This window comes from Mesocricetus auratus, unplaced genomic scaffold, assembly GCF_017639785.1.
Source record: "Mesocricetus auratus isolate SY011 unplaced genomic scaffold, BCM_Maur_2.0 Super-Scaffold_100022, whole genome shotgun sequence".
In the NCBI taxonomy this organism is placed as follows: domain Eukaryota; kingdom Metazoa; phylum Chordata; class Mammalia; order Rodentia; family Cricetidae; genus Mesocricetus; species Mesocricetus auratus.
In genome coordinates, this window is record NW_024429203.1 from 832477 (window position 1) to 846829 (window position 14353).

Sequence of the window (14353 nt, forward strand, 5' to 3'; positions counted from 1 at the left end):
GTGTCGTTTGAATGAAAATGTTCCCAATAGGGGCGGGGTGTGTTATTCCCAGTTTGCCTTTTTCTCTGCCTAGTGCTTGTGGATTAAAAATGTAAGCTTTTGACTGCTGCTCTAGTACTATTCTTGCCTGCCTCCCTGCCTGCCTGCCTCCCTGCCTCCCTGCCGCCCTGCCTCCCTGCCTCCCTGCCTCTCTGCCTCCCTGCCTGCCTGCCTCCCTGCCTGCCTGCCTGCTTGCCTGCCTGCCTCCCTCCCTGCCTCTCTGCCTCCCTGCCTGCTGGTAGTCATGTTTTCTACCATGATGGTCATGGACTGTAAGCCTCTGGAATCATGAACCCCAATTTAAATTCCTTCTTTTATAAGACATGGTGTTTTATCACAGAACAGAAAAGTAAATAGGCTAGGCTAAGTGGAAAAAGACCAGTTTTAGGGACTTCCTAAAGCTATTGAGTTGTTTACTCCCAGAGTTTTATAGAGTTTCCCTATGAGATGGAATGTTGTATCTTAGGGAAAGCACCTGTATACACTAAACCATCCTATAGACCTTAAATTATTCTTTTTTAAAATAAAAAATTAGCAGATGGAGAGATGAGTCAATGATTAAAAGCACTGGCTACTTTTGCAGAGAATCAGGTTTAGTTCTCAGTACCCACGTGGCAGCACAACCATTCCAGGGGATCCAGTGTCTTCCTGGGAACTGCACACACATATTGCGCAAACATACATGCAGGCAAAACTATCCATACACATAGCATAAAAATCTTTTCACAGGTGTTTTTTAAAGATTAATTTATTTATTTTATGTCAATTGGTGTTTTGCCTGGATATATATCTATGTACAGGTATCTGATCCCCTGAAACTAGAGTTACAGACAGTTGTGAACTACCACATGGATGCTGGGAATTGAACCCAGGACCTCTGAAAGAGCAGCCAGTGCTCTTAACCACTGAGCTATCTCTCTAGCCCCTTAAAGAAGGTGTTTTTTAATTGTGTGTGTGTGTGTATGCACATGCCTGCAGAGGCCAAAAATATCAGATCCTCCTGAAGCTGGAGTTAGAATCTGTTGTAAGCCACACAATGTGTGTGCTAGGAACTGAACTCTAGTTCCCTGCAAAAGCAGTATATAACCTTAAATACTAATCCAACACTCTGACCCCATTAAATTACTTCTTCATTCTGTCATTGGTGCTATATTGCCTTGTCCTCTGGCAGGTAGGGCTGGGGAAGGGCTGGTCCAGTCTGTCTCTTCCTGGGACTGAGGGGGATGGTGAGTGTCGACTACTCCACCTAGTTACTGGGGAGAAAATACACACTTAATTGGGAGACTTGTTGAAGCAGGATCTCGCTGTATTCCAACAGGCAGAAAGTTATACGGGGCTGAGGTAGGGGATGGGAATCTTAGGATACGGTAAGGTGACATGAGGAGTAAGGGCCAATAATATTCCACCAAGCTGGCAGGTAGCTAGGCATCGGGCAATCTTACATCAGGCCTTGCTGAGTCACCCCACGTGCAGGTTACAAGGGCAGAGACAGGTGATAAACTCTAGCCAAGCTCAGGAGGCTATACTGGGCCTCACATCTGAGCCTTTCTAGGCCCAACACTATATCTTATGTGAGTGTGTGTGTGTGTGTGTATCCCCATACAGAGTGTATTAATATTAATGTTCTCTAGAATAACAGAACTTATAGACTGAATTGATCTCTGTATATAGAAAGTGGATTTATTAGAATGGCTTATACACTGCAGTCCAGCTTAATCTAACAATGGCTGTCTGTTAATGGAAAGTCCAAGAACCCTCAGTCCACAAGGCTAGATGTCTCAGCTGGTCTTCAGTATATGCTGGGATCCTGAAGAAGTAGGCTCTAATTCCAGGGAAGAAATGGACTTGCTAGTGAGGTGACAGTCATCAGGCAAAGCTCAGAAGCTTCCTTCTTCTATGTCCTTATATAGGCTTCTAGCAGAAGGTGTGGACCATATTAAAGGTGGGTTTTCCCAGTTCAAGAGATCTAGATTAAAAGTGTACTTTCCACCTCAAGAATGGATTAGAGTCATGTTTTTTTCCAGCTCAAAAAATCTGTTTAGTGGGCTGCAGAGATGGCTCAGAGGTTAAGAGCACTGGCTGCTCTTCCAGAGATCCTGAGTCCAACCACATGATGACTCACAAGCATCCCTAATGAGATCTGGTGCCCTCTTCTGGCCTGCAGGGATACAAGCAGACAGAACACTGTATACACAATAAAAATAAATAAAGCTTTTTTAAAAATCTGTATGAAAGGCATATATTCCTACCTCAAAGATCCAGATTAAAAGTGGACCTTCCTACCTCAAATTAAGCAAAAATCCATTACAAGTGGGTCTAGTTAATTCAAGTTGACCATCACAGAAAGGAAGAGAGAGAATCTTTCTGTGTAGCCCTGGCTGGCCTAGAGTTCACAGATATCCACCTGCCTATACCTCTCAACTGTTCAATAAATAAAATCTTAAATTACAAAAAACAAACACACTGCCGGGCGTTGGTGGCGCATGCCTTTAATCCCAGCACTCAGGAGGCAGAGGCAGGCGGATCTCTGTGAGTTCGAGGCCAGCCTGGTCTACAAAGTGAGTTCCAGGACAGCCTCCAAAGCCACAGAGAAACCCTGTCTCGAAAAACCAAAAAAAAAAAAAAAAAAAAAAACCACACACACACACACACACACACACAACAGAACAAAGAACACAAACAATCATTCTGATTCTTTGTTGAGGTTCATGATACAATAGAGAAAAAGAAGCCAAAAATGAAAGTAAAATTCTCACTTCAACAATCAGATCTTGACTACTTGGAGCCTGAGTCCTGATTTGTGAGGCCTTATAATTTAGAGCCTAAATCCCAATGAGACATGAAACCTTACCCCAAATGGCAAATCTCACAGGAAACTGAAGCTCTAAGTTTTACTATCTAACAAGACAGTGAGTCCTGGGGATGTTGGCATGGTCCATACCTGTAGTCTCAGTCCTCTAAGGTAGAGACAGGAGAATCAAAAGATCAAGGTCATACTCCACTACATAACTAGTTCTAGGCCAGCCTGGGCTACATGAGATGGCTCAGCAGAGCACTTGTTGCTCTTCCAGAGGACCAGAGTTCTGTTCCCCAGCACCCATGTCAAGCAGCTCACAACTGCCTGGAACTCCAGCTCCAAGAATCTGATAGTTTCTTCTGTACCCACCCTTGCTCCAGAGACTCAGGTGACTTAAACCTATCATCTCTGACCGTCTCTAAAAACTACTTTGTCCTACATCTTCTCCTTTTAACACCCCTATGCTTGCAGTTAAGAAGCCTAACAGGACTTACCACCTAGTTCAAACCTCCAGCTCATTCATTCTGCAATGGATCCCACCTATACCGTGATGCCTAATTCCTACACCTTCTTTCCACTATACATCCAGGGACCTCTCATTTCTCAGTTCTGGATCTCAAGTATGCTTTCTTCTCTATCCCTCTCTGCACTCCATCTCAAAATATCTTTGCTCTCACTTGGACTGACCCTGACACCCACCTCTCCACACAGCTCACCTGGACTGTCCTACCCAAGGCATTCTGAGACAGTCCACACCTATTTGGCTAGGCCCTAGCTTCTGACCTACTCTCTTTGTCTCTTCCCAAATCCAAACTCATACAGTATGTGGATGACATTCTCCTTTGCAGTCCATCCTTACAAATTAGCTCTTCTAAATTTCTTGTCCAGCCAACTGTCAACTCCTCAGGTCACCTATTTGGGACTAACCATTAATTACCCCAACCCACAAAGACATTACTTTAGATAGAAAACATCTAATCCAGTCTCTTGCAGTCCCCTCTACTAAAGAGGAAATGTTATCATTCCTAGGAATAGCTGGGTTCTTATGTTCCTGGATTCCCTATTTTTCCCTCCTTGCTCATAAGGATATGAGACAGCTTTGGGTCCCCACATAAACATCTCCTTAGTCTCATTACCAAGCCTTTTCAGAAGTTCCAACAGGCTCTCATCCAGATTCAAGCCCTTCATCTCCTAGACTCATTCTTTCTCCCTCTGTGTAACAGAAAAAGAGGGATATGCCTTTGGGGTTATAGGCCACCATCTGGGGCCTCCCTTTGCACCTGTAGCATACCTTTCAATAAACTAGACCTTACCGCCCAGGGATTGGCACCCTGAATACATGCTTTAGCAGTCACTGATCTCCTCATTTTCCTTAAAATAGAAATCTAAACTTTGATTCACCCACTACTATCTTCTCCCCACAACCTGTCCCATCTCTTAACGTACAAAGGCTTACAAACTCTACCTCCTTCCGGTTCTTTCCTCTCCAGGTGACATTAGCAGGAGATGCCACACTTCATTTCCATTCTTCCCACCCCTTAATATTCCGAATCTCTTTCCTCGACCAAACACTAACCACTCCCCATCTCATTCTTACATTGAACCCCTAGAAGAACTACTGCCCCATCCCTCACACACACAGGAGGGCACATTGCCTCAGGCCACCTAACCCTGGTACACAGATGGCAGCTCCTTTTTACATGAGGGGACCTGAAAAGCAGGCTATGCTTTAGTGTCAGATAATGGGGTGGTTGAAGCAAGGTACTCCCTGCCCACACTACTAACCAACAGGTTAACCCAATAACTCTCACATGTGCCTTCCAATTAGCATGAGGAAAATCCCTAAACATTTATACAGACTCCAAATAAGCTATTCATATCCCATCCCATGCTGCCATCTGGAAAGAGCATGGGCTACTTACAACAAAAGGGCTACTTACAATAACCTCAGGTCACATTATGGCCATGCTAAAAACCTCCCATCTCCCTAAAGCTATAGGAATTATTCACTGCTGGTCTCATCAGACCGTCAGCTCCAACATCTCTAGGGGAAACAACAGAACTGAGAAGGCAGCTAGAGCTGCAGCCTTCTAAGGCTCAGACTCAGCTCACCCACTACAGGGAATCCTTGCACCACAACCCACACCCCCACTGTCACCTCCTAACAACCCAACACATTCTGTCCTGTCTACACCAGCTTTTTCATCCTAATAGCCAAGCTCTGTCTCACTTTGTCAAGACCCATCTGCAGCCCACCCCTGAGGACCTGCATTTCTCAAGACCTATCATGGCCATGTGTCACTATGTAATCCGTGTGCATGCTCTGTTTGGCTTCGTAAGCCTCTGTACACAGGTGCTAAAGCCCCTTCAAAGCTCCCCTGCCACCAGCCCCATTCCTCTTCCCCCACCTTCCCTTTCTGAGCCATGCTTCCACGATCTTCTTTTGCGCACCTTGTCATTAAAGCTTCCAACATGAGTTTTGTCGTCTGTTGTGGTCTGTTTTCACCTGCTGTTAAGCTGTAACAGTTATGAAGAATATAAATCTGGGCAAGGGAACACCCAGCATTGGTATTTCTCAAGAAGGAGAAATCAAGAGCTAGATAGCACCTTCAGATGGCAAATGAGAAGATGTAAATGAGCCTTGCCTTAAACCTTTTGTTACCTGTTGTTCCCCATCTTTTGACTCCTGATGATTCAGAAGTTGAAAAGTTGTGTTTTCATCGTTTTTTAATTTATTTTACATGCCAATCACAGTTTCCCCTCCCTCCTCTCCTCCCACTCCCTCCCCCACCTCTCCCCTATCTCCCCATCCAGTCCTCCCCTCTCTCCACTTAGATGGGGTAAGGCCTCCCCACGGGACTCAACAAAGCATGCACCTCAAGCTGAGGTAGGGCCAAGCTCCTCCCCACTGCATCAAGGCTGAACAAGGCAGCCCACCATAGAAATAGGTCCCAAAGAGCCAGTTCATGCATCAGGGACAGGTCTTGGTCCCACTACTAGGGACACCACAAAAAGAGTATTACTCAGCAGAAAACAAAAAAACAATGACATCATGAAATTTGCAGGCAAATGGATGGAACTAGAAAAAAATCACCCAGAGTGAGGTAACTCAGACCCAGAAAGACAAACACAGCATGTACTCACTCATAAGTGGATACTAGAGGTAAAACAAAGGATAACCAGGCTACAATCCTCAGCCCAAGGAAGCTAGGTAACAAGGAGGACCCTCAGAGGGGCACATGGATCTCCCTGAGAAGAGAAATAGGTGGGATGTTCTAGGTAAACTGAGAGGGAATAGAGGGGAGGAGATGGGGGGATGGGAACATGAGCCATCAGGATGGTCGAGTTGTAGGCGGGATGGAGGGGGAGGGTGACAGGGGAGATATCTTGATAGAGGGAGCCATTGTGGGGTTAGGGAGAAACCTGGTACCAAGGAGGTTCCCAGGAACCCACAAGGATGACTCCAGCTAAGACTTCTAGCAATAGCGGAGAGGGTCCTGAACTGGCCTTCCCCTGTAATCAGATTGGTGACTGCTCTAGTTGTCATCATAGAACCTTCACTCAGTAACTGATGGAAGCAGATATAGATCCTCAGCCAAGGACTGGGCTGAGCTCCGGGAGTCCAGTTGAAGAGAGGGTAGGGGGATTGTATGAGCAAGGAGGAATGGGGAGGTTAAGATCATGATGGGGAAACCAAGAGACAGCTGATCTGAGTTAGTGGGAGCTCATGGACTCCAGATGAACAGCCAGGGAGCTGGCATGGGACCAACCTAGGCCCTCTGCATGTGAGTGTCAATTGTGTAGCTTGGTCTTTTTGTGAAAAGTTGTTTATTAACCTTCTCTGTTTCTGTAAAAGTTGGTGTTTCTGCATTAGCTCAAGGGACTTAGCTAAAAGGAAGGGGGCCTTGAGGCAATCATTACCTCACCAGTTCCTTTCTAACCCTTTTTACCCAGAGCTGATGATAATTTTCCTATGGGAAAGAGGAAAATACATGCAGAACATGAGCCTCCTCCCTACAAGATACTTAGAGATTTTAAACAAGCCATCTCCTCTTAGAGTTAAATCTCCACGTGCTGTGGGGCTATTGAGAGAGCTAGCTGGGACAGAGTGTCTCATACCCCATGACTGGAACAAGATGACCAGAACCTGCTAAAACCCTGCTGTATTCCTTCTATTTGTGAATTGGTTGCATGAAGAAACTGTCTCTAAATCTGATCTCAGAAAGGTGTCATTAGAAACATTAGGCTTTGACAATGCTCTCGGACTACGCCTAATTTGAGCAAGAAATGTCAATTTATATTATATATGAGCCTACAATGATAATGGGGTCTCCAAGCTCACTTCCCCTGAGATAGGATATTCTTTCTGTTCTCGGTACTGACTTGCCCTTTGATGTGGTACACCTTTGTTTCTGTCCCACCAAGACCGGATAACATTGGTTTTGTATCTACTTTTCAGTTATAAACAGACACAGACGACACTACTTAGATGTCTGACTCAAATGCATTTTGGGCATGGACAATATTAAAAATACATTATCACATGATGTTTAGCTCCCCGAAAAGCTGGCTCTGGATCTGTGTTTTGGCCTGCCCACTTCAGACCTAAACATGTTTGTTTCAAAGTTTCCCCCAGAGCTCCTGTCCCGAGTCAAGCTGGTCCCCCAACTCCATGACAAGCAAAAGGAGATCAACAAAAGCTCCTTTAAAAGGCACTGTGTGGTTAATAACAATATATAAGCTATTTCTAGTAGGGACTACTATTATTTATCTAGTGATATAAATGTGTATATAAGAAAATCAGCTAATAGGATGCTTGTATATAAAGGTTAAAAGTGACCCTCTATCTAAAATCTCTCATAGTAACTCTTATGGACCCAGCTTAAAATAATCATAGCTGGGCTCGTTAAGTGTTAATAGTCCCTCAAAAAGGAGGCAATACACAAGGGCAATGGACCTTCACCTGAGTGTCCAGTCACTCCTCTTAGCTGTTTGTGTGGAAATAGGCCTTATTGCATTAGACCTCTGTTAAGAGAAGCTTTTTCTTTGCTAATCGCTTTGGTTTATCCCCCACCAGTCACCTGGGCTCTGCCGCTTTGTAGTCCCCAAATAAACACACAAGACGCTGTATTAATTATGAAGCTGTTGGCCTTGCTTGTTTCTTACTGGCTAGCTCTGACTTAAGTAATTACCCCATAATTGTTAACCTAAGTATGTTTCTTACCGGAGAAGTTTCCGGGCTTCCTACCCCAATGGCGTTACATCTCGACTCTCTTGTGTTTCTCCTTCCCAGAATCCTCCTGGACTCCTAGTCCCTCCCATCTAGATTCCCTATAGGCTCAACAGTGCTTTATTGACATAAGACTTCCCCAACAGACCTCAAGGTTTCCTGGAGGAACTAAGATATACAGGTGTCGGGGAATATTATTTTCAGGTGTGTGACTTTTGTTTATGCTGCATTTGTTTATCTCTGTAAAGCTGTGTTACTGTGTCTGTCTAAAACACCTGGTGGTCCTAATAAAGAACTGAATGGCCAATAGTGAGGCAGGAGCAAGGATAGGCGGGGCTGCCAGGCAGAGAGGATAAATAGGAGAAACAAGGATGGAGGGGAGTAATAGAGGAGGACCTCAGGGGCCAGTCACCCAGTTACACAGCAGTCCACGAAGCAAGAGTAAGATTTACCCAAGTAAGAGAACAGGAAAAGACCAGAGGCAAAAGGTAGATGGGATAATATAAGTTAAGGGAAGCTGGCTGGAAACAAGCGAAACTAAGGCCAGACATTCATAACTAAGAATAAGCCTCCATGAATGATTTACTTGGGAGCTGGATGGAAGGCCCCTCAAGAAAGGCCAAAGAGGAAAAGAGTAAAACCTCACACAATATACAGGCTAAAAGCTAAGAACAGAGGGGGCAAGTCCACCTTTATAGCTACAAAAAGACTGTTAAATATACTGAGCATAAGCTAATAAAAATAGTTATTGCCTGACACCCCCTCCTTTAAGGAAAATACCTTACAAAATGGTAGATTTATTTGTTAATGCTTTTATATAAAATGGTATTTAAAACTTTCAATCGAGAGAAATGTCTTACAAAAATGATAGATTTGTTTGTTAGTGTTTTTATATATATGGTATTTAAAAGCCTTCAATCAAGAGACTCGCACCTAAAGGTACAGATGGCTGATACAGTTACAGATGTTTGGCTCTCTGAGTGCTGCATCCCGTTTTGGTTCTTGTTTCCAAAAAAATGTTCCCCATTCAAGGTTATTAATATCTCTGAGTCTCTTGTTAAAATGCAAATTTCTTACTCTCAGGTTCTATAAAGTGTGGCATTGGAGAATTAAAAACTGTAAAATTCTAGGGCTGGAGAGATTGCTCAGTGGTTAAGAGCACTGACTGCTATTCCAGAGGACTGGGTTCAACTCAGGCACCCACATGGCAGCTCATAACTGTCTGTAGCTCCAGGGTCCAACACCCTCACACAGATACACATGCAGGCAAAACACCAATGCATATAAAAATATAAATAAATTTTTAGCCAGGGGGTGGTGGTGGCAGTGGTGTATACTCCTTTAATCCCAGCACTCGGGAGGCAGAGGCAGGTGGATCTCTGTGGATTCGAGGCCAGCCTGAGCGAGTTCCAGGACAGGCTCCAAAGCCACAGAGAAACCCTGTCTCAAAAAAAAAAAACTTACAACAAAAATTAATGTGTACAGGTTATCTTAACATGGTACATTTTACCATGTATGTAGCTTGGATTCAACTCTTGTTCAGGGAAATAAAAAGAAACAATAAATAGGCGTCTTAGTCACTATTCTCTTGCTGTGAAGAAACAGCATGACCATGGCAACGATTACAAAGAAAGCATTTTATGGAGGCTCACTCGAAGTTTCAGAGGGTTAGTTTCATCACAGCAGAGAGCATGGCAGCAGGCTTGGTGCTGACGAAGGCACTGAGAGCTACATCCTGATCCACAGGCAGAGAACCTGGCCTGACAGGGACTTTTGAAACCCCAGTGACACACACACTTTCAACAAGGCCATTCCTAATCCTTTCAAATAGTGTCACTGCATGGTGGCTAAGCCTGAAATACATGAGTCATTCTCATTTAAAGTATGGAAAATATGTTTAGAATACACATTTTAACACGTGTCAAATATATTTTGGGGGGAAAGTTTTGGATAAGAACAGATTTATATGATAAAATGAGATTTTTGTCCTACAATTAAAAATAACAGATAAAGACCAAAAAAAAATGTGTGGTGGTTTGAATAAAAATGGTTCTCGTGGCCAGCAAGCGCCTCACCTCAGAGATCTGGTCACTGGTGCTGGTGGAGCCATCACCATGCCTCTGGCTAGACACTTATTACACCCTTCCTTGAAAGAGGAAAAAAAGAAACATAAGAAGAAACTCTGCTTCAGAGCCCAAATTCTTACTTCATGGATGTGAAATGGCCAGGTTGCTACAACACTACTACAGTTCCAGCCATGCTCAGACAGTGGTTCTTTGTGTAGGTTGTTCAACAGTGCTGTGCCAGCCCACAGGAGGAAAAGCCAGGCTCAGAAGGCTGTTCATTTAGAAGAAAGCAACTAATCATCTATACACGTTCCTGAATTTTTGTTTTTCACAGAAAGCCTTATCAAGTTCAGTGACTCTACCAAGACAATGTAACTATGTATACAGTGATGATCTCCTATTTTGGTGTCAGCTTTTCAACAAAGTTTTTTTAAAGATTTATTTATTTATTATGTATACAGTGTTCTGTTTGCACATATGCCTTCAGGCCAGAAGAGGGCATTATTACAGATGGTTGTGAGCCACCATGTGGTTGCTGGGAATTGAACTCAGGACCTCTGGAAGAACAGTCAGCACTCTTAGCCTCTGAGCCATCTCTCCAGCCCCCTTCAACAAAGTTTTAATTATGAACAACAACAACAACAAAAAAAATGGTCCTTGTAGGCCCATAGGAAGTGGCACTATTAGGAGGTGTGGCCTTGTTGAAGTAGTAGTCTTGTTGAAGGAAGTGTTACTGGCGGTGGGCTTTGAGGTCTCGTATGTTCAAACCATGCCCAAGAAGTTCCTAGAGTTCCTAGTTTTTTCTTGGACTGTATTTATAACTTAAAGTTTACTTTGGTGCTAAACAGTTTCTATTCAAAAATTGTAAGTTTTAAGGCTCAAATATTTTTTAAACATTTTTTATTTTAAAATGATCTTTTCTCATTTTACATCCCAATTTCTGATTTTACATCCTATTCCCTCTCCTCCTCCTTCCTCCCTACCTTTCTCTTCCCAACCCCATCCATTCCTCAGGAGGGTGAGGCTTCCCATGGGGAGTCAACAAAGTCTGGCACATCTCTTTGAGGCAGGACCAAGGCCCTCTCCCACCTGTATCCAGGCTGAGCAATGTATCTCTCCACAGGGAATATGTTCTAAAAAGTCAGTCAGTTCAAGCACTAGGGATAAATCCTGGTCCCACTGCCAGTGGCCCTACAGACTGCCCAAGCCACATAACTGTCATTCACATTCAGAGACCTAGTTTGGTCCTATCCAGGCTCCCCCACTGTCAGTCTGGAGTCAGTGAGCTCCCACTATCTCAGGTTAGTTGTTTCTGTGGGTTTCCCCAAACTGGTCTTGACCCCTTTGCTCATCACTTCCCCTCTCTTCAACTGGACTCTGGGAGTTCTGCCCAGTGCTCAGCTGTGGAATCTCTGCATCTGCTTCCATCAGTTACTGGATGAAGGTTCCATGATGATATTTCAGGTGGTCATCAATCTGATTACAGGAGAAGGCCAGTTGAGGCACCCTCTCCACTAACGCTGAGTGTCTTAACTGGGGTCATCCTTGTGGATTCCTGGGAATTTTCCAAGTTTCTCAATTAAGACCCAAATCTTAATGGGGATAAATTACCTTAATTTATAAAATTCTAATCTTACAAAAATTACTTATTTATAATAAACTATTAAAAGGTAATTTAAAAAGTATTGTTACTTTATAAATCATTAAATGTGAGGAGCCGCCCTCGCTATCGCCATTACAAGATGGCGCCGACATCCGTTGTTGGTTGGAGTAAACAACCTTGGTACGCATGTGCTAGGTGTTTTTCCACTGCTTAAGCTCTGCCTCTCCCGTGGCGTCATCTGGGGTGATGAGCAAACCACCAATCCCGGCTCTACACGTCTCACTTCTCACTCGGAGCTCCTAGGCTTATATAAGGGGCTGGGTTTCTTAGCTTGGGGTCTCCCCCTCAGAAGCTGATCATCTATCTCTCAAGATGCATTAAAGCTTTACTGCAGAAGGATCCGAGTGTCCTGTGGCACGGGACAATTAAATGTATTTAGTATGCCCAGAATTATGTTTGTAGTCATTCAAACAAATGTAATTAATTTACAGACAAGAATGGAGGGTGAGACTAATTTATATCTCCCTTTATGTAGTCTTCTATATGTTGTCAAAGTTTACCCTAAAGCAAACCATCACCCTTGATGGTTTATATTGATAAGCTAAATGGGGGCAGTTCTCCAAGTTTCCCCTCATGACCAACTTCTGAAATCTCTGTAAACTCCAAATTTTGAAATCTTGGATGAGCACAACATACCCTATGCTGAAACCATTGGAAAGAAACAGGAGAGTCATTAAAATATAAGCTAAAAACTACTATATGGTGGTATTGCCCATCTGAGAAAGAATGGCATAGCAGATACATGGAGACATGGAGAGGTGGGTTTGCTTGTGTTGTTTCAGATTCAGATCAATTGTTGTGAATATCACAACAGCATATAAACCACTACTGTAAAGCAATGGGAGTTTCAACATAAGGACCCATTCAAAACATCCTTCAAGAAGATGAAGATCACCAGGAAAAAAGAAGAGGCAACTCGACAGTCTCATCCAGCAAAACCAAGATCCCTGTGTGGGGACAGATTAAGAAAATGTGTCAGAGCCGGGCATGGGTGGCACATGCCTTTATCCCTGCACTTGGGACACAGAGGCAGGTGGATCTCTGTGGGTTCAAGACAAGCCTGGTCTACAGATTGAGTTCCAGGACAGGCTCCAAAACTACAGAGAAATCCTGTCTTGAAAAACAAAGCGAGAGAGAGAGAGAGAGAGAGAGAGAGAGAGAGAGAGAGAGAGAGAGAGAGAGAGAGAGAGAGAGAAGGAAGGAAAAGAGAAAAGAAAGAAGGAAGGAGAAAGGAAGGAAGGAAGAAAGGAAGAAAGAAAGAAGGAAGGAAGGAAAAGAAAAAGAGAATGTGTCAGGAAGCAGAATGAACCTTGAAGTAAAATCATCAGGCTGTAACTCCTGATATAACTCCTGAATTCATTTCTTTTGAAAATGACACTAAGTTGTCCACCTCTAAAGTTACAGGTGCCACCAAAGTACCAATAGTACTGAGATGCTCAAGTGTTCATGTTAATGGAACTCTGGAGGTTGGCATTGTTAATTAGAACGATAAGGAAGGAGTAAATTTTAAACAAACTGAGTTTGAGAATATGATATGACATAACTTATCAATAAAAAATGGGAATAATGATTTTTGGAATATTTAAATTACAAGCTGAATTTGGGCATCAAGGGCTACATCATTATCAAAAATGGGAAAAGGACAAAAAAAAGATACTATTATAGCACACAGTAATATGTCCATCCCTGAATTAGCTATAAGGTCAATAAGACTCTTAGGCAATAATCTATGGCTGCAATTGGCTATTGGATGCTTAATAAGACTATTTTTTCATTTTTGGTGACCCTTCTACATCAATTTGGGGGGGGATTTCGAGGCAGGGTTTCTCTGTGTAACAGTCCTGGCTGTCTTGGAACTTGCTTTATAGACCAGGCTTGCTTCAAGCTCACTGAAATCCACCTGCCTCTGCCTCCCAAGTGCTGGGACCAAAGGAGTGTACCACCACTGCCCAGATATATACCAAATTAATTAAAGACAAATTTGGTGGGATTAGGAATTCCTCTTATTGAATATGTTAACATTGCTAGGGACAATGTCACATTCCAGCCTAAGGGATATTCAAGGGCTTCCATGTCTTTTGTCTTCTATAACTCTTTTTTATGTTTTGACACATTGAGGAAAAGTCTCAGTGTGGGGTTGTACACAACTAACTTTTAACGCATTGAAAAGCTTTACCTGTGGACTGGTCCCTTTTCTGCAGGAAATGTTTTTGGTTTATGTGCCCGTGGTCACATCTTTCCACACTGACTGCATTATGCACAGAATGTTCATTGATCGTGATGACCATTTAACGCTTACGTCCATGCCTGAGAGAGCTACAGTAGCTACCTTTCTTCTGCTTGTACCTGGCCTTGTAGGAATTCAGCAGAAGACTACAAAACTGGCCTGGGCTATTAACAAAGCTAATATAACAGCTCAAATATTAGGAGGATTAAATCAAGAACTAGGAGAAGACAGCTGTATCATGAGCCGGGCAGTGGTGGCGCACGCCTTTAATCCCAGCACTCGGGAGGCAGAGGCAGGCGGATCTCTGTGAGTTTGAGGCCGGGCTGGACCG